This window comes from Acipenser ruthenus, unplaced genomic scaffold (assembly GCF_902713425.1).
Source record: "Acipenser ruthenus unplaced genomic scaffold, fAciRut3.2 maternal haplotype, whole genome shotgun sequence".
In the NCBI taxonomy this organism is placed as follows: domain Eukaryota; kingdom Metazoa; phylum Chordata; class Actinopteri; order Acipenseriformes; family Acipenseridae; genus Acipenser; species Acipenser ruthenus.
In genome coordinates this window covers 15,070-36,443 of record NW_026707292.1, presented here as the reverse complement: position 1 = coordinate 36,443, position 21,374 = coordinate 15,070, and positions in this window count along the sequence as shown.

Here is a 21,374-nt window from a genome sequence, read left to right as displayed (position 1 = left end):
AAAGGCCAACAAGATGCTCGGATATATTGTGAGAAGTGTTGAATTTAAATCAAGGGTAGTAATGTTAAAACTTTACAATGCATTAGTAAGACCTCACCTAGAATATTGTGTTCAGTTCTGGTCACCTCGTTACAAAAAGGATATTGCTGCTCTAGAAAGAGTACAAAGAATAGCAACCAGAATTATCCTGGGTTTAAAAGGCATGTCGTATGCAGACAGGCTAAAAGAATTGAATCTATTCAGTCTTGAACAAAGAAGACTACGCGGCGATCTGATTCAAACATTCAAAATCCTAAAAGATATAGACAATGTCGACCCAGGGGACTTTTTTGACCTGAAAAAAGAAACAAGGACCAGGGGTCACACATGGAGATTAGATAAAGGGGCATTCAGAACAGAAAATAGGAGGCACTTTTTTACACAGAGAATTGTGAGGGTCTGGAACCAACTCCCCAGTAATGTTGTTGAAGCTGACACCCTGGGATCCTTTAAGAAGCTGCTTGATGAGATTTTGTGATCAATAAGCTACTAACAATCAAACGAGCAAGATGGGCTGAATGGCCTCCTCTCGTTTGTAAACTTTCTTATGTTCTTATGTTTTTATATTAATATAGGTTAATCTATTGAAATACATGGATAGACCTAAAGAATACTACTGTGCGTCATAGAAAAAAAATCTTGTAATACCCAAATGGTAATATTTTCGCTGGGCTCTGAACGATGGTATTATCACTTCAACACATCAGCTTGAGCTCAAAGTGTGGCTTGTGCAGAGCTGGCATTTCAGTCTATCCACCACGCAGACCCGAAAGGGAAGACACATATTGTTCAGACTCAAATCCATATATTACAATAAACAATAGCTGGTTTAGTGTGTATTACCAGGGGTAATACCATCTGAATGGTTCCTGTCCCCAAAACTCTCTCCCCAAAACCTCTCTATGGTATTATTCCCTGGTAGTACACACTGAACCAGCCATTATTCCAGTTGTTAAATGATACAATAATTAACATTTTATATAAAAAAAAAAAAAAAAAACAACAAACAAAAACACAATAACATTTACAGACTAGCCATAATCCCTGGACTGTTCCATTATACAAAGGTGTTTGCTTTACATAAAAAAGTAGCCGCATGTAAGAAACAGGGCATATTTATGATGGTCTTTACACAAATACAGTTTGCACCATATACAGTATATCTGTGTATTTACAAGTAGTCTCAGGCCGATTGGTTTGGTGCAAATTCTGGGGTGAATCAGTTTGTTTTGGATGTTTCATTTATGCCTGCAAATGAACTGAACCGTACTTCAGCATGCACCAAACGACCATTTGTGAAAGGGCTTTTAAAAGACTCAAAAGTACTGTATGCCTAAATTATTGTTTGTTACTAGCAATATTAACACATTGTTTTCTTCACAAAAAAAGGATGTAAATCCCATTTTGATGCAAATACCTTGATAAATCTGACTGAAGGCAAAGATACTGGTACCCAATAAAGTACAGGTGTGTGGATTTGTGTTAATCTGCATATTTGAAAACCAGTTGAATATTTTATATAAAAAATTACACTGCAATATAATTATATGATAATCGTGGTATTTTTTCTGATAGTTATCATACCATGAGAATTTCTTAGCATCCCACCTCTACATCTGACCCTATGTCACACCTACGTCAAACTTATCCAATTGTCAGGAAAATTCATATGGATACCCAAACACCCCACCCCCAATAAAGAAACTAAAAATATAGTAAAATGCCAAAGGATTATGCTATTGGGGGCGGGGAGTGTTTACTTTGAACGGACTCAGACAGAATGTATAAGAAAACTAAATATTCAATATATGTATGGCACCATTACAATCATTACAATCTCACCTGGCATTTGTTTTCTGCTTTCACCTTGTAAGGCTTGAAATAGATAAGCACTTGGTCTTCATCTACTTTGGCCCATCTTGTATACTTTCATCCTGCACAAGATAACAAATACAATTATGAAGTTACTTCATCAGTGGCGGACTGTAGCAAGATTGATTGATGTAGCAATCTCTGTGTCCTCCAGTTTGAAAGATCCACTTGCACACAATAGTGGGCTATATAACTTGATTTCATTAGTATGCTTAGCAATCCCCGGAACAATGAGACCATATAGAAAAAACAATACTTTAATCTGCATTTTCATCATATAACTCTATACATTAAATTAATTTATGAAGTTAATATTTTTTATATATAAATGTATGAAAAATAAATTTGGTTCAAGTACATGTATTGGGGGTTGTTTTAAAACAAAATCTGACAGGGGATATTATATTATTTCTACCATTTTCCCTGCACCTGGAATCTGTGTCTATTTCACAAACACCAAAGTTGGGATTCATTTAAAACAATAAAATCACCAGTTTGTTTTATTGTTAAATAAAAAAATAAAAAAAAAATAGTAAATGGGGAAAACTGACTTGGCTTAGTGGCTGCCATGGTTTTATAATTGACATATAAATTAAATCAATGTCTACATAAGACATATTAAAAAGTGGATGAGTAAAGGTCTCCACACACCAGACACAAAGTGATTTTTTAATTGGCAACGACTCCCGACGAGACCTTTCGCAGCGACATGACCACACAAACCAGCAGCGATAGGTTTGAAAATTGCCAGATCTATACAACTGTTCAAAATTGCTATTGACAGAACTATGATCAAGACTGGTACTACTTATCAACATGATGTGGAAATTATGAGTGTCTTCTCTGATGGTATTTCAACACATATGGCAATAAATCACACATACCAGGCTTATCCAGTTCTTTCGAAATGGACTCCCATATATTCCCTTTCAAATCTGTATCTTTATAATTGTGATGGCCTTTGTCATAAAGCTCTGGGTAGTTTTTCAACGACAAGTATTTTTCCTCCGTCATTTTGGAAACTGCTTCACCCTGCTGGACCACGTGCATTGAAGCTGTTCTCCGATTGCTCAATGCCCTAGTTGACGTGCGTCAAATCGCAAAAAATCGGATTCAATCCTATTTATTTCTCGTCAGTCCAGTGCTGCCCTGGTACCGTTCCTGCGTAGCTTGTCGTGTGAAAGATACTTATCAAAAGTATAGGTTCTATTCATTTTGACGCATCACTGCACAGTTTCGCTTGTCGCATTGCATCTTAAGTGCCCGAAATGCCTTATAAATGCATATGCACAACAGTATCTCTTTCATACTGACCGGAAATTTCAGTTTTTCACCACCACCATCCCTGTACTGTAACAATCGTCCGCTAACAACACCTTTTGGATTTTCTTTTCCACTGTCCCCTTAATTGACCTGGCTGTGTGGCATGGAGCATTGTCCTGCTGGAAAAACCAATCCTCAGAGTTGGGGAACATTGTCAGAGCAGAAGGAAGCAAGTTTTCTTCCAGGACAACCTTGTACTTGGCTTGATTCATGCGTCCTTCACAAAGACAAATCTGCCCGATTCCAGCCTTGCTGAAGCACCCCCAGATGAGTCCAATTTTCAGCTTTGCCCAACACCTGGTCGTCTAATGGTTAGACGGAGACCTGGAGAGGCCTACAAGCCACAGTGTCTCGCACCCACTGTGAAATGTGGTGGAGGATCGGTGATGATCTGGGGGTGCTTCAGCAAGGCTGGAATCGGGTAGCTTTGGCATGAAGCAAGCCAAGTACAAGGTTGTCCTGGAAGAAAACTTGCTTCCTTCTGCTCTGACAATGTTCCCCAACTCTGAGGATTGGTTTTTCCAGCAGGACAATGCTCCATGCCACACAGCCAGGTCAATCAAGGTGTGGATGGAGGACCACCAGATCAAGACCCTGTCATGGCCAGCCCAATCTCCAGACCTGAACCCCATTGAAAACCTCTGGAATGTGATCAAGAGGAAGATGGATGGTCACAAGCCATCAAACAAAGCCGAGCTGCTTGAATTTTTGCGCCAGGAGTGGCATAAAGTCACCCAACATCAATGTGAAAGACTGGTGGAGAGCATGCCAAGACGCATGAAAGCTATGCTTGAAAATCAGGGTTATTCCACCAAATATTGATTTCTGAACTCTTCCTAAGTTAAAACATTAGTATTGTGGTGTTTTAAAAATGAATATGAACTTATTTTCTTTGCATTATTCGAGGTCTGACAACACTGCATCTTTTTTGTTATTTTGACCAGTTGTCATTTTCTGCAAATAAATGCTCTAAATGACAATATTTTTATTTGGAATTTGGGAGAAATGTTGTCAGTAGTTTATAGAATAAAACAAAAATGTTCATTTTACCCAAACACATACCTATAAATAGTAAAACCAGAGAAACTGATAATTTTGCAGTGGTCTCTTAATTTTTTCCAGAGCTGTATATATTTTTCAAACAAGCGCAAGGTGGTGGTGCAAGCTCTGTCTCACAGTGAGGAGAAAAATTAGGCACTATTATCTTGTGGATTCTGAGATGTTAGTAAAGGTTCCGAAATAATTGTATTTTATCTTGCTCTTAATTGTATTAATACTTGTACTGTGATTCTTGAAATGTATTTTTGTTTACGACTGTAAGTCGCCCTGGATAAGGGCGTCTGCTAAGAAATAATAATAATGACACAGATAATGACCCTTGTCCAACAGAATGTTATAATACAGTAGTGTACCAAATTTGAAGATATCGCAAAGCATGTGTCAACTATCATTGGTAATGGTTCTTAATTTCTAATGAACAAATAAGAAACCTTACCTTATCATTAAGCATTGGAAAAATGAAGGATTCTGTGCTTGACATGGGATGCTGTGCTTGACATTGCATTTTAGATCACAAGGACTTAAAATGCAAATCAAAAGAAATGAATTCTCACAGTAAAAAAAAAAAAAGTGATTTTTTTTATAGGAAGAGAATAAAGAACAGCCAAAAAAAAAAAACCTTAGTCTTGGGGGACCATCCCACTAAAAAACGCTTCGTCCTAAAAGGGTTCAATTCAAATATCACTACTTTTATAACTTATCAGCCTGTGATGCAACTCATGTCTTGGCAAAGTACTGAATTATTTATTAAGAAACAAAATAAAGCACACATAAAAAATAGAAGAATATGAAGCCAATATCTCAAAGCGTTTGGTCTTTATTTTCCAGAAACGAACGTCGCATGACCGCAATTTGGCAGCCATCTTAGGTCACAGATCAACGTGACCAGTAGTTAGATTTTTCTAGAGGAGTTTCCACAATGCAGAGAATATAAATTCAACATTGCGATCAGTTCAGAAGATCAAAGCAGTTATAGGTGTGATGAGGCTGGTAATGTCTGCAGATTTACAAAAAACATACAAGCTTCCCTCACGTGGATGCTTAAAGAAAAGCCATTTAAATGTCATATCAAGATGCCACCCAACACTGAAAATATTAACTGGCTGACGTGGACATAGACCTTTGGGAGACAGTCCCCATAATGTGACATTCAACAGTATATTGTAGCGCCCTTTCTGATTTAACATGAAATCACCTTGTGGGGACATATTATATGTCTCCCAAAGGTAGAGACTTATCAAAAACAATATTTCTCTCCAGTAGCGACAGGCTCCGAGACTGATAATTAATGGAGTGACTTGTGGAGATATACACTGCTGTGAAAAAGTCTTAGACATTTTGCACAATTTTATTTCTTTTTTCTGGAGGGGGGGGGGGGGGGCGGGTTATACTACCATAGAATCAACCTGATTTAATACTACCATGTCATGTATACATTTTATATCAAATAAAAATACATCCCCCCCCCCCCCCGTTGAGAACCATACCTACAGTGAAACATGGAGGAGGCTCGGTTATGTTTTGGGGCTGCTTTGCTGCGCCTGGCACAGGGTGCCTTGAATCTGTGCAGGGCACAATGAAATCTCAAGACTATCAAGGCATTCTGGAGCGAAACATACTGCCCAGTGTCAGAAAGCTCTGTCTCAGTCGCAGGTCATGGGTCCTCCAACAGGATAATGACCCAAAACACACAGCTAAAAGCACCCAAGAATAGATAAGAACAAAACATTGGACTATTCTGAAGTGGCCTTCTATGAGTCCTGATCTGAATCCTATCAAACATCTATGGAAAGAGCTGGATAAATGTGATGGGTTAGCTACTACAACACTTCATATTAGCTGCTCAAGTATAGTTTATTTTGAGATATTGTAACTCGAGAATGTGTCTAAGACTTTTGCACAGCAATGTACATTTGGTGGCTTTTGTCTGCATTAGAGATGAACACACAAGTAAATGCCTCAAACTGTATCTACCTGGGTTGTTTAGGCAGCAACTTTCAAGCCAATCCAGCTGTCCCTTGTTCTGAATGTCTTCTGGTTGTCCATCATTGTGAGGCCCTTCCTGTCCTCCTTCAGTTGTGAACATACCTCTTGTTACTTTAGTCCCGATCCCATTGAGGGGATTCTCTATCTCAGCCACCCCTTGAAGTCTCCCACCTAGCTGGCCCCTGTCTGAATAAGACTCTTGTTCCGAAGTTTCTGAAAGAAGAGAATCACATGCACGGTAACAGTAGATGTGAAACACATGAAATCACTTTGTAGGGGCATGTTATATGTCTCCCAAAGGTAGAGAGAGTCCCCATAATGTGATATTCAGCAGTATATAGTGAAGTACTTCCTGATTTAATTACCATATTCCAAGAGTGGGGAAGGATCCAAGGGTTTCTGCCCATCCATTTTCTCAGCCATCTCTTGGTTCTCTGCCATCTTGAGTCCTTCAACCATGAGTAATGTGGCATGGACCTTAAGAAAAAAATAAATAATAATAATAATAATAATAATAATAATAATAATAATAATAATAATTGACCACTACACTGCCTGTGCACTAACATGGATTTGTGGTTTGCGGATAACATTTACATTTTTATATGGACATATACATGTAAACAAAAGTTGCAGTTTTGACAGTTAACTACCATATTCCTTCATTTTAAGATGCACTTTAACCATTATTTTGCTTCTCAAAAATATCCTGCGTCTTAAATTAGAGTACAGTAGTGATGTGTGTATTAAAAATCACCAACAAAAGACGCGACTACCCGAGTACATAAACAGCAAAGTGACTGACTGACGAGAAAAGGCGAACAAAGACGTCCCTGCCCGATCTCGAATCATCCATGACATGCAGGCAGCCATTTTCAAAGAAGCATCATTAGCTTCCTGAGGAATTTAAAAAGATATGTTTTTACTACTTCAGTGTTTCTAACAAATGTTTCTGATCAGACCCCCATAATTTTCGACATGCCAAGCAATACCACAGTTCACAAATTGGGAGAAAAACAGGTGTGAGTAATGATGACTGGAAATGGGAAGCAGCACATAACTGTATGCTGTGTGTGATAGCAAACAACTGCAAACTGCCTCCATATCAATCAATCAATCAATCAATCAATCTTTAGTTTTGTATAGCGCTTTACATGATAAAAAACACATACAAATATATATATATATATATATATATATACAGACGTGCTCAAATTTGTTGGTACCCTTACAGCTCATTGAAATAATGCTTCATTCCTCCTGAAAAGTGATGAAATTAAAAGCTATTTTATCATGTATACTTGCATGCCTTTGGTATGTCATAGAATAAAGCAAAGAAGCTGTGAAAAGAGATGAATTATTGCTTATTCTACAAAGATATTCTAAAATGGCCTGGACACATTTGTTGGTACCCCTTAGAAAATAAATAAATAATTGGATTATAGAGATATTTCAAACTAATTAGTTTCCTTAATTAGTATCACACATGTCTCCAATCTTGTAATCAGTCATTCAGCCTATTTAAATGGAGAAAAGTAGTCACTGTGCTGTTTGGTACCATTGTGTGCACCACACTGAACATGGACCAGAGAAAGCAAAGGAGAGAGTTGTCTGAGGAGATCAGAAAGAAAATAATAGACGAGCATGGTAAAGGTAAAGGCTACAAGACCATCTCCAAGCAGCTTGATGTTCCTGTGACAACAGTTGCAAATATTATTAAGAAGTTTAAGGTCCATGGAACTGTAGCCAACCTCCCTGGGAGCGGCCGCAAGAGGAAAATCGACCCCAGAGTGAACAGAAGGATAGTGCGAATGGTAGAAAAAGAACCAAGGATAACTGCCAAAGAGATACAAGCTGAACTCCAAGGTGAAGGTACGTCAGTTTCTGATCGCACCATCCGTCGCTTTTTGAGCGAAAGTGGGCTCCATGGAAGAAGACCCAGGAGGACTCCACTTTTGAAAGAAAAACATAAAAAAGCCAGACTGGAATTTGCTAAAATGCATATTGACAAGCCACAATCCTTCTGGGAGAATGTCCTTTGGACAGATGAGTCAAAACTGGAGCTTTTTGGCAAGTCACATCAGCTCTATGTTCACAGACGAAAAAATGAAGCTTTCAAAGAAAAGAACACCATACCTACAGTGAAACATGGAGGAGGCTCGGTTATGTTTTGGGGCTGCTTTGCTGCGCCTGGCACAGGGTGCCTTGAATCTGTGCAGGGCACAATGAAATCTCAAGACTATTAAGGCATTCTGGAGCGAAACGTACTGCCCAGTGTCAGAAAGCTCTGTCTCAGTCGCAGGTCATGGGTCCTCCAACAGGATAATGACCCAAAACACACAGCTAAAAGCACCCAAGAATGGATAAGAACAAAACATTGGACTATTCTGAAGTGGCCTTCTATGAGTCCTGATCTGAATCCTATCGAACATCTATGGAAAGAGCTGAAACTTGCAGTCTGGAGAAGGCACCCATCAAACCTGAGACAGCTGGGGCAGTTTGCTCAGGAAGAGTGGGCCAAACTACCTGTTAACAGGTGCAGAAGTCTCATTGAGAGCTACAGAAAACGTTTGATTGCAGTGATTGCCTCTAAAGGTTGTGCAACAAAATATTAGGTTAGCGGTCCCATCATTTTTGTCCATGCCATTTTCATTTGTTTTCTTATTTACAATATTATGTTGAATAAAAAATCAAAAGCAAAGTCTGATTTCTATTAAATATGGAATAAACAATGGCGGATGCCAATTACTTTTGTCAGTTTTAAGTTATTACAGAGAAAATTGTGCATTCTTCGTTTTTTGTGGAGGGGTACCAACAAATTTGAGCACGTCTGTATATATATATCAATAATCAGAAAATAGAACACACATAGAAATTTATATATATATATATATATATATATATATATATATATATATATATATATATAAAATCAGCAATAAAACACACATATAATTATATGTTATATACATATACAGAAGCGAGAGAATATCACTTTAAAAACTTGCGTAAGCTAAGCTATACAAGTGTGTTTTTAAATGAGATTTAAAAGCATTGGCAGAAGGAGCTTCCTTTATAGTACTGGGAAGTCGTTCCATAATTTCGGTGCAATGTAACTCAAGCATCTACCACCTGAGTTTTGTTTCTGAATACTTGGTATGGAAAGTAGCCTGGCATCCTGTGATCGAAGTGGACGATTAGGAACGTATGGTTTTAAAAGATCCTTTAAATAGGGTGGAGCTAAGCAATTTAGAGCCTTGTGGGATAATAATAGCACCTTAAAATCGATCCTAAATCGAACAGGAAGCAAATGCAAGGACGCTAGCACAGGGGTGATATGATCTTGTTTCTTACTCCCAGTTAAAACTCTTGCAGCAGCATTCTGTACAAGTTGCAGCCGAGATATAACATTGTTACTGATACCAGCAAAAAGGCTGTTACATTAATCAATCCTTGAAGATATAAAAGCATGCACCAATCTCTCTGCATTCTGCTTGGAAAGCATACCTCTCAGTCTAGCTATGTTTCTTAAATGAAAAAAGAACATTTTTGTAACATTTTTAATGTGTGATTCAAAGGAGAGGTCTGAATCAAAAGTGACACCTAGGTTTTTTTTATCTCTGCTCTAGAATCTGTACAGAGACCGTCGAGTAGAAAATCAGATGAATCTATGTTCTTGTATTGCTTCTGAGGTCTCATTATCATCAATTCTGTTTTGTCTGAGTTTAACATTAAAAAGCTTTTAAACATCCAATGTTTAATGTCAGCAAGGCAGGTATTCAAAATATTAGCAGCAGATACATCACCCTGTTTGAGAGACAGGCAAAGCTGAGTGTCATCAGCATAGCAATGAAAATGAACTCTGTGTCTACGAATGATATTTCCCAAAGGTAACATATATAGAGAGAACAGAATTGGGCCAAGAATTGAACCCTGAGGAACCCCACACGTAACCTTTGACATAAAATAGGTCGCCTCCTCAACTTTAACAAACTGAAACCTATTAGAGAGATAGGATCTGAACCAGAACAAGACAGTACCTGACAATCCCACTAAATGTTCAAGGCGATTAATTATGACAGAATGATCAATGGTGTTGAAAGCAGCACTTAGATCCAGTAGAACAAGTACTGAAGGCGAGCCCATGTCAGAAGTCATCAACATATCATTTACCACTCGAATTAGTGCCGTCTCGGTGCTATGATAAGGCCTGAAACCTGACTGAAATTTCTCAGAAATATTCTGTGCAGCAAGAAATCTATTTAATTGTTCAGCCACTACTATTCTAACACTTTGGACAAAAAAAGGGAGATTAGAAATAGGCCTGTAATTATTAAGCACATTGGGATCAAGGGTAGGCTTCTTGAGCAGGGGTTTTACTACGCAGTCTTCAAAGAATTTGGAACAGTACTTGATGAGAGTGAGCTGTTAATAATATTTAAAACTGTGTTATTTATTTTTGGATATACTTTTCTCAAAAGTGTAGTAGGAATGGGATCTAATGCACATGTTGTGGGTTTAGTCTTTTTAATTATGGCATCCGGCTCTTGTTCACATGTCAAGCAAAAGTGCTGTAAGATTTGGTTGGGTTCAGACGGACCAAGAATATTTGTATAATTGTTTATATCAGTATGTAGTTGCTCAACTGATTCCTAATGTCGGTCACTTTTTTATTGAAGTGATTCACAGCTTACTGGAGGAATATTCTGTGTAACGCGCTCTGATTGCGGATTTGTTAATCTTGCTGTTGACTGAAAAATAAATCTGATTTTTGTCAACAAGATCGGAGAAATAAACAGATCGAGCTAAAGACAGTGACGTTCTATATGTTAAAATACTATCTTTCCAGCTTTGATAATATATCTGAAGTCCAGTCGATCTCCCATCTGCGTTCTAATTTGCGACACATACGTTTATGCATACGTGTTGTATCATTAAACCAAGGAGAAAATATTTTTGTAGATAGTTTCTTTATTTTATAAGGTGCAATAGTGTCAAGACTATTTGCCAGAGTGGCGTTATATTTATCCACCAAATCTCCGACCACTCCTGACTGAATAATTCACAACACAGAGTTTGTTATTCATTTAGCAGGGGACAATTCTATATTGTGTTTATCTAGATTTTTATTGTAGTTTTTGGGGTTTTTGTTTGTAATTGTTTGACTTAAATATAATTGGCTCAGTAGTACTTCAATCTTTAAACCGAGGTCCTGTCCACATTGTGTGGATGTTAAAGATCCCATGGCACTCTTCGTAAGAGCAGGTATGTTAATCCCGGTGTCATGGCCAAATCCAAAAAGCAGGTTATACAATCCGGCCTACCTAAAGTCCCTCTACCTTAATTAGGGTTAAAAGTGTGTTTGTGCCCCACTTCCCCCCCTCCCCCGGACCCTCTTGTAATGAGGCCTCCGTCTCAATGGGTAACTCTCCTAGTTAAATAAATAGTCTCTGTAAGTTGTTTCTGACAAAAGCGTCTGCTCAATGACTAAAATAATGATTATATACGATTATGAAGTTGTGATGTCAGGCTTTAATCACAGCCTGTGTATTTGTAGATGGATCTTGTCTTCATTACACTAAAACAAATAAAACGACAAGTTAACACATGACCTCCAGGTGTACTTGGAAAATGTTGTATTTTTATGTTTTTGGTTGGCAACACCCTGTAATTACATTCACTGCAGTATAATAAAAACACAAATACTACAGTACTGTTTATATAGTAATATCAAAGGTATAGTTGGGCCAATCCAATGTTAACGGCTCCTACTCAGCCTGTTCTGTTTTTCCAAATTTTACATTTATGTTATTGATACATGAACTATACGTCTTAAACTATCAAGCTCATCAATATGGCATTTTCACCTGTACAGTATTTCCATGATTCATGATAGATAGTGAAACAAGTAAAAGAGGATACAAGTTACAGGAGACAGCATAATTGCATGGGCTCGGACCGCCGAGTGAGGGAATACAGTGGGCGTACATGTATATGATTCGTTTTGATCAGATTCATAACTTTATTTATTTTTTATATTTCATTACGAGTAACTTAAAATATTGGACAAGTTCACAAAAATAAACCAACTTGAAATGTTATACGCTCAATACAAAACACTATTCTCTGGCAACTTATGATATGAAAAGTAAAATAATGTAAACTAATGTACCGTATATTACAGCCGGCCTAAACTCATATATTGTAATACAGTACAGTAAAAAATAAAAGTTAAACAGGGGTGCACAGTACCTTACTATAGATCTTCTGACTACAACGTAGCAAAAAAATAATTTTATGGAAGTATGCATAGTAGTCGGCCGATTGAGCTGATAAACAACTGTAAAAAACTGTCTTTCGTGCCTGCTTTTCCCGCTGTCATACAGTTGCTATGCGCTTACGTCACTGCTATTTTTGAAACTCAAACGCAAACATATATATTTTTTGAACATTGCTCGCATTATGCAATTATCCAAATTAAAATGCAATGAACAACGGACTTCGGGACCGCGAAATGTGCATTTAGTACCATACAATCATAGAAAATTATGCGCTTAAAAACGGGACCAGCTGCATGCTATGCAGTTAAGCAATTATTATACAATTATTCAATATGCAAATAAGTGGAGTCGACTCTACATCAGATTTGGCTGTGTATTTTTCATGCATCAATCTATGGTCTACCAGTTCTTAAATATTGTATAGCAAAAGTTGAATGTATGCAATCAGTGTTATGTACATACTCTACTGATAACGACTGCAGTGTAGCTTTGAATATGTCTAGTATCAAACGGAATAAAAAAAGTGTTACTTCTGTAATGACATCAAAAATCCTACTGAACTAAAGTAGAACATTTCTACTGAAATACCTCAAGTTACCATCATAAATAAGAAGCTCTAGCATCAGGCAACAGCAAGCACAGTACAATAATCCAATTAAATGTTTTTCCTGCTTGGCTGACGACCCAATCAAAACGATGCATTTGCAACCCAACTTTGCTTGTTTTGTGTGGCTTAACATTTGGAGAGAGAAAAAGAAAATCTGCAACTGCAGGTGAATTCGAGGGTTCCCCCCCACCCCCACCAAATGGAACAGAGACAAAAGTATTTACCCGCCAAACTGGCTCTGGCCAGAAGCAAACGTATGATATAATATGCCATACATATATATGTCCACTGTACAAAATTATCCGAACAAAGTCATTCTTCTTGTTTAAACTTAGCACAGGAAAATTCCTTGAAGCTCCAAATTACCATTTGTAAAAAAAATGATAAAACGTTCATGCACCCGCATTTCCACATGCCTTTGAAACGTGTTTTTTTTGTTTACTACTACAGTCAAAAAACTTAAAATAAACCCAAACAGTTAAGCACACAACTTAACATAAACCTAAATCTAACCTATGTCAAAACTCTACATTTTTTAAAGACATACTGTAAGATGTATTTTATATCTCATTGCAATCCAGAAATGTAAAATCAGAAACGTATTAAGTACAGTAGAGTACATACATTAGGCCTAACTCGTATTAAGCACAGTACTGTACATACATTTTTTTTCAAGATTTTAAACGCTTCCCACTTCATATGTTCTTAAACATGTTGTCAATAGTTTAAATCATTAACATAATTGACTAGCAATAGATAGCAATATAGTGGGATTACATTTTCTCCATTTTAAATTGTGAACTAGAATATTGTGCAAATGTTTAATTCATTACATAGAAGGCATTAAAATATGTCCTAGTCTGGAGGGGTGGGCCGTCCCCAAATATATATCGGCAAGTAAAATATTTCACTGAATTACCTGAAGTTAGATTAATCATGAAGTCTATTTTTTTTTCAGCGATGGAAAATGTCTTACAGCTAAATTAATATATAGGCCTACCTGCGTAAGTCTCTGCAAGTGACGCTAGCTACCACGATTAATGATTTGATATAAGAGATTCTCGATAGTGTCAGTAAATTACTTCGTGTTGTGAAGAAGGTCTCTTCAAGATAAACATTCTGTAGCAGTTGAAGAACAACTTTGTGTTAATTTAAAAAATCTCAAACTTCCTTTGGCAGCGATATACAGTAAACAAATAGCAGAAAGTGTTTAATGTATGTGCTTAAATATGGAATATATAACACGCATACATATAACAGTATGCATTTGTATTTTATTCTATTTGGCAAAACATTATCGTCTCACTTTTTTTTTTTTAGAACCTACGCTATACAAGATCATAAGCATTTACAGCAGTGGTACTCAATTACATTCTCTGGCGGGCCAGATAAGGACATTTCCAAACCTTGGGGGGCCACAGGGCGCTCAAGATGTGCGTAGTGGTGGGGGGTTGTTTAAATGGTCGTGAAAATCTGACTATCCGATCAGACTTTACATACAGTAACAAAACGTTGCAACACTGCACTTGCACCAATCAACTAATACATCTCAGAAATAACTACTTAACAAGTTACAATGTTTGATCACCATTAATAATAAAAATATTAAGCAAATACCATTTCCTGACCAGTATTCAAATGACACCTTGCAAACAAACAATTATACAAATCTCACTGTAATGCTATTAAAACAGCATGTTATTCATTTTAATTTTATTAAAACTAGAAAATGTTCTGACAATCACTGTGCTGCAAGCATTCAAGTTAACTAACGAAAGCTCGTTAGTTAACTTGAATGCTTGCAGCACAATACTATTTATCCTAAAATATGTAAAACTGTACTATTCCAGAATAGGTTGTGAAGGCTTTACTTTGCTCCACTGGATTAACTATAAAAGTATACACTTTCCACGTGTGTATTTCAGGCAGAAACAGTACATAAGTAGATATCGCTTTTTTCTTTCTTTTTTTATCCCTGCCATTGTAGTTTCTTCGCAATAAACAAAGTGGCAAATGACACATTTTCATGAAGTAACAGCATTACTGGGGTTTACTTTTTCTTTTTTAAGCTGTGCATGCAAGTGAAAACTGTCAAATGTAACTTAAATAAACGCTTCAAAAAATATATGTGGAAAAGGTGGCGTTGTACAAAACCCCCCCCACAATTTTCGTTTATTACTCTCCTCATAACAGAAAATAGGATCACAACAAAACAAAACGTTGATCACTATACGTAGCATGTACCTTTGCCCAGTGTCTGGAAAGTGTGAAGCACTTTCGAGCGATGTGCATTACCTGCAGCGGTCTGTATCCCTCGATTCTGACTCGCTTGCCAAATCTGAAGCATCACTTTGTTGTTGTTGGTTTTTATGTTAATCTCACACATCACTTGCCATTTTAGACACAGACGTCGACTTTTTGGCTTCGAATGAATGTGCAGCAATGTTTGTAAGAATATTCAGATAGTTTCAGCGCAACTGAAGAAAATAATATTCCTACCGCTGTTTTCATATTGCACAAAGCCTTCTTTCATTGCTCAACAAATGAGGCACTAAAACTACGTAAATTGGCGGAGATTTGTGACGCCTGCCAAAATGAGAGCTCATCAGAAATAAAGCTTGGCCAGTCAGCTGACTTGTTCTTCTATTAGGCTGCCAAAAAAAACGAGTGTTTGGGGAAGCAAACGTATTTCCTAAATGAACAAATTATTATTAGTTTCTCCAGTACTGAAGGCACAAACACTCATTATTATCACTGATTACCAGTTTTAACCGGACAGAAACACAGATCTGACCCGTGTGTGCTGAACTATAGGCTATTCAATGCCTCCCTATTTATTCAGTGAAATGAACGGTCGAAAGCAACGCTACCAGGCACTGACGTCAGACAGTTATCTTTTTTGGTTCAATTTCGGTAAAACCAGGACCCCTCCGAAAATATATACCCCGTTGCACATCTACACTCCCGGGACTATGTGTATGCCAAGTGTGGTTCCTAAATTAGCAGTACTTTTCGAGATACAGGTGTATACAAAAGCGTCTTCATTTTTCTTTTTTTTTTTTTTTTTTTTTTTACAAGCTGTTTTCTTCGCCATGCTGTATCTCAAAAAGTATTTCACCAGATGCTACCCCGTTCACAGGGTTTGTTGAGCCTGTCAATCCGACCCCACACACACACACACACACACACACACACACACACACACACACACACACACACACACACACACACGAATGTTCATGCATATCGATGGAGATTAACAAATACATACATTTCACTTTGAGTAATAAATAACTCAGCACTTACCTTTTAGTGTTAGGAAAAACGTGGTCTTTTTTTGTGGAATCGGCTACCGGGTTTGGTGTTTTTCAAATTTGACTTTGCAATAACCAATTTAACAAAAAAATACTGGAAAAAACGGTTTTGTGGACGATGGTACAAATCACGCTGTGGAAACATCCAGCGACGGGCGTTAACCAATGAGAGAGGACTGATCACGTGTCTCAAATCATTCCGCGTGACTCTTCCAATGAAAGCGGGGCGGTGACAGCGTGTTAGTCACGTGATATCCGCGTGTTCCCTTCTCTCACATGATTTGATCTCTGTTGTCGCGGAGATTTACTCTGCTGGAGACGCGGGGGCGGGACGGGGGTGTCCTGCCGGTACCCCGTTGTCAGGCACGGGGCAGTGGGGGGCGTTCTCCTGGGGCGCTCTGGCGGTCAGCTAAGAGCAGCCCGAGTGTTGCTGTTCACTCGATTTCATCAATAAAATAGCTTTCTATTTTGGAAGATAAAAGTTGTACTCTTGGATTCTTACCGCCGCTACAATCGGGGTCCGTTTCTGTCTGCAATATTATGATACAGGTCATACTTGCAAAACTCGTATATTAATCAACGTTTTAATTTTCTTTCATGATACAAAGTGGAATGCAAAACAAATTAAATAAATAATAATAATAATAATAATAATAATAACACAGTAATATTTTTTTTATACAGTGTGGAGTAGTGGTTAGGGCTCTGGACTCTTGACTGGAAGGTCGTGGGTTCAATCCCTGGTAGGGGACACTGCTGCTGTACCCTTGAGCAAGGTACTTTACCTAGATTGCTCCAGTAAAAACCCAGCAGTATAAATACAAACTAAAAAATAGAAATATGTACATTGCGATCTTACAGTTCAGCGCCACAGTCAAACCACGCGATATCTGTTTGAAGTAAAGCCCCGCCCCTGCCGCATCATTTCGCAATTGCTATACACAGCTCCAGAATGAGTGACACATTGGATAGCCAATCTCTACGACATAAAACTATACTGTAGTATCCCTCTATCACGTGACTTTTTTTACACCCACGTCACGTGTTCCCAGCAAAGGCTGAGCGCTGATCTGCTTTCAGTGACAGCAAACAAAACACAATTCGTAGTGTAATATTTGGGTTTGGAAGTGGTGAAGAAATAACTCTTAATATCAACAACGGATGGATGCAGACAGATTACAATCTGACAGTTTGATTAAAAACAGCTCACACGAATGTCAACAACTGCGCCACCCCACACACACTTCTGGGTTTTGTCAATAAAGCTTAGGAAAACAAAATCTTTAAATAACTTTATACAAACAATTGAAGGCAAACACTCGTACACTATTCAAGCAATACTGCACAGCAAGCTTAATGCTACCAGGAGAGTTTAACCAACTTGCTAGCCTTTTAACAGTAAGTATTTTCATTTATTATTAACCACTTCAACTCCAGATGTAAAAATGAAACCCCTTCCCAGGTACCAGATTTTGAAAATAATAATAATAATAATAATAATAATAATAATAATAATAATAATAATAATAATAATAATGTTTTCAAATCTGTAGTTGCTATAAAATGTTAACATATGATGAATAAAACACAAATAAATGACTTAAACTGTGTTTTTCATTAACCCTTTATGCTGCTGTGTACTACATACCCATATTCAATATAGAGATAAAAACGTTTTTTGTTTTTTTTTAACAATGAAAACAAAAAAGCTGCTAATAACAATAATAATCAGTAAACAGTAATTATCAAATAAATACAACTTCAAAACGTGTGCCAGTTTTGACTTGCTCTGTGCCATTTATTGAAATGTTCAATACAACAGAACCCGGGATTGCCTTCGCAACCACTGCACATTTTTCTTTTCTTTTGTCTTTTCTTTTGTTTTAATTTTCATAGCAGACCCTGTACCTTTTTTACAGTGTCTGCTTCGCTTGTGTTGGAGGGATAGTCACAAATGCTTGTACACAGCTACTTTGCACAGGCATTGTGATGGATCTGGCTGCCGCATTGCCTGTACCCAGTGCTGTGTTTTGATAGTATTTAGTCACAGCACTGCCATTTCAAACCAAACAGCTTCCCGTTTGCAGCTGGCTTACCTGTAAAGTAACTGCATGCTCTTCTGTTCGTACAGTTTGTATTGTTCTTGGCTCCACATCCTCTTCATCATAATCACTGAGTGATAAGTCAGCATCACTGTTGCTGGTATCGAAATCCTCCGAACCAACTTCACTCCCGTTGCTCATTATAGAAAGACCACGTACGTTGCCATGTTTAGCTTTCGCTAAAAACTATATAAACTACAACTAAACAAGTAAAACTAATAGTAAAACAAAACATAATAATTTAAAACACTATATATATAAAAGCCGACTGCTTTTTTTCACACTGCGGACTCACCATGTAGCCACCCAAGAGCTACAACGTTGGTGGACAACGCAGCTCTCGGGCAGCTTACAGGCAAGCCCGCAGGCGCCCAGCCAGACTACAGGGGTCGCTGGTGCGCGGTGAGCCGAGGACACCCTGGCCAACCTAGCCCTCCCTCCCCTCGGGCGGCGCCCCCTGGAAGCTCCTGTCCTCCGTCGGCAAAGGAATAAGCTGGACTTGAACTCGCGACGTCCAGACTATAGAGCGCATCCTGCACTCCACGTGGAGCGCCTTTACTGGATGCGCCACTCGGGAGCCCCATTTTACATTTGTTATTAATTTTGTAAATATACATGTTAACCTAATTTTTTAAATACCTATCGAGCCTAAACAATAACAAAAATAATGTTGCAGTCGAATATCGTACGCAGTAAGACCGAGTGTTTAACTTTAAAACACGTATTTGTCACGCTTTTCAAACACGTCACTGTGTTTATAATTCTAAATGTGTTTAGGATTTAGTTTGTTTTGTAAACTCATGGACGCGTTTATGATTTGTAAAACATTTTTTAAACATTCGTACAGGTTTATAACAGGGCTGGTGTTTAAAATATAAACATTCAACTTATCCAAAAAAAAAGCACAGATTAAAAACACATAACGTTGAGCGTTATTTAGAGTTCCAAATGACTAAACGTCAACACCTGATGACGTATAAACACTGCTGTTTAGGAATAGAACGTTTCTATTATACATGTATACACACGTGCCGTTCAGATATTAAACGCGTCACACGTTCTTGGGTGTACAGTGTAACGTCAGTGTTTTCTGTGTTTACGCAAGATGGCTGACTCTATAAGTTGAAGTGATACCGATAGTGATACGTCGGTACAGATAGGAGACCCCGGTAAGTATTACTGTAACCAGAGCTATAGCTGCCAGTGTTTCTATGCGGTACAATTTTACACGTCCATAGCGCCTGAGTGCTTAACAACACAAAGATTGGATAATCTAATCAAAGCTATGGACTGAAAGTCAGGTTTTAAATAAAGTCTTAAACTAGAAGTTATTGCACCTGCTTCCCGAATATTCCGAGCAAGAGAATTCCTTAGATGCGGGGCACAGTAACTGAAAAGCCCAGGAACCATAACACACCTAAACACCTGTATATGCTACTGTCTGCTTCTGAAAGCCGTTTCAAAATACAGAGCACCGAGCCCACACCACATAATACAAAACCCAGCCTCGCAGGCTTAAAACAGAGACAAGTGCCGTGTTTATTATGAAGTATGTTTCAGCACGCTGAGAGCCGGATCCCATCAAGTCTCCTCAAACTACAGCAACTCAATGTACAGAAGTTATTAACCAAAAAAAAGGGGAGTTAACATTTAATATTTTTTTTTTTTACTAACAATAATAATAATACATTTTATTTATATAGTTATAATTTTGTGAAGCACATGAGACGCACGCATATAAAAACAAAGGTTAAATTATTATTATTATTTATTTATTTATTTATTTCTTATCACACGCCCTTACCCAGGGCGACCTTACAGTTGTATACAAAAAAATGCATATCCAGAATTACAGTACAATTAAGAGCAAAGCTACAAAATACAATGATTTCAGTCCTAATAAGAGCGATTACAAAACCCAGTAAGATTTGATATCGGGGCAGCTCCAGAGCGGAGAACAGTGTTGATCGTTATATCCGGGTTAGCTACGAGCGCATGTGAAATACAAAATACTTCAGATTAGGTTAAGTGCAATAGGGAGCAGATAAGTGCAAGTAAATGAAATACAGATCACAACAAAGTCCAAAACTAAACTACAGAATGAAACCCTACACAGCTGAGTCCCTTTCTAAAGTATGGTGGTGTAATTACAGCAAAGTGGCTCCTTACTCCGGTATTTTTGTGTGAGGTAATGCTTTCTTTTCTTCCCTTAATCACAAAGCTGCCCTGCCACCTCTTTCTGTAAGAAGAGACGTGTAGGGAGACGTCATCAGTGTGTTTCCAAAGTACTTCCGTTTTTGTTTTCGCTGCAGTATGCGTCTGTTGAAGTAGAAAGGGTATCTTTTTATAATAGCAATGCTTGCTTTATTTATAAAGCTTTCTGGAAATCTAAATAAACCATGTCATATGCTTTGCAATTATCCATTGTCGATGTTGCATCCTCAAAAAATCAAGCAGGTTAGTTAGACACGATCTCCCTTTCCTAAAACCATGCTGACTGTTTCGCAGGATATTGTTACCATATAGGTAATTTTCCATTTTGGATCTTATTATAGTTTCCATAAGTTTACATATAATAGAAGTCAGGCTTATTGGCCTGTAGTTACCTGGTTCAGTTTTGTCTCCCTTTTTGTGGATCGGTATTACGTTTGCAATTTTCCAGTCTGTCGGTACAACCCCTGTGTCAAGAGACTGTTGCATGATCTTGATTAGCGGTTTGTAAATAACTTCTTTCATTTCTTTGAGTACTATTGGGAGGATCTCATCCGGCCCAGGGGATTTGTTTATTTTA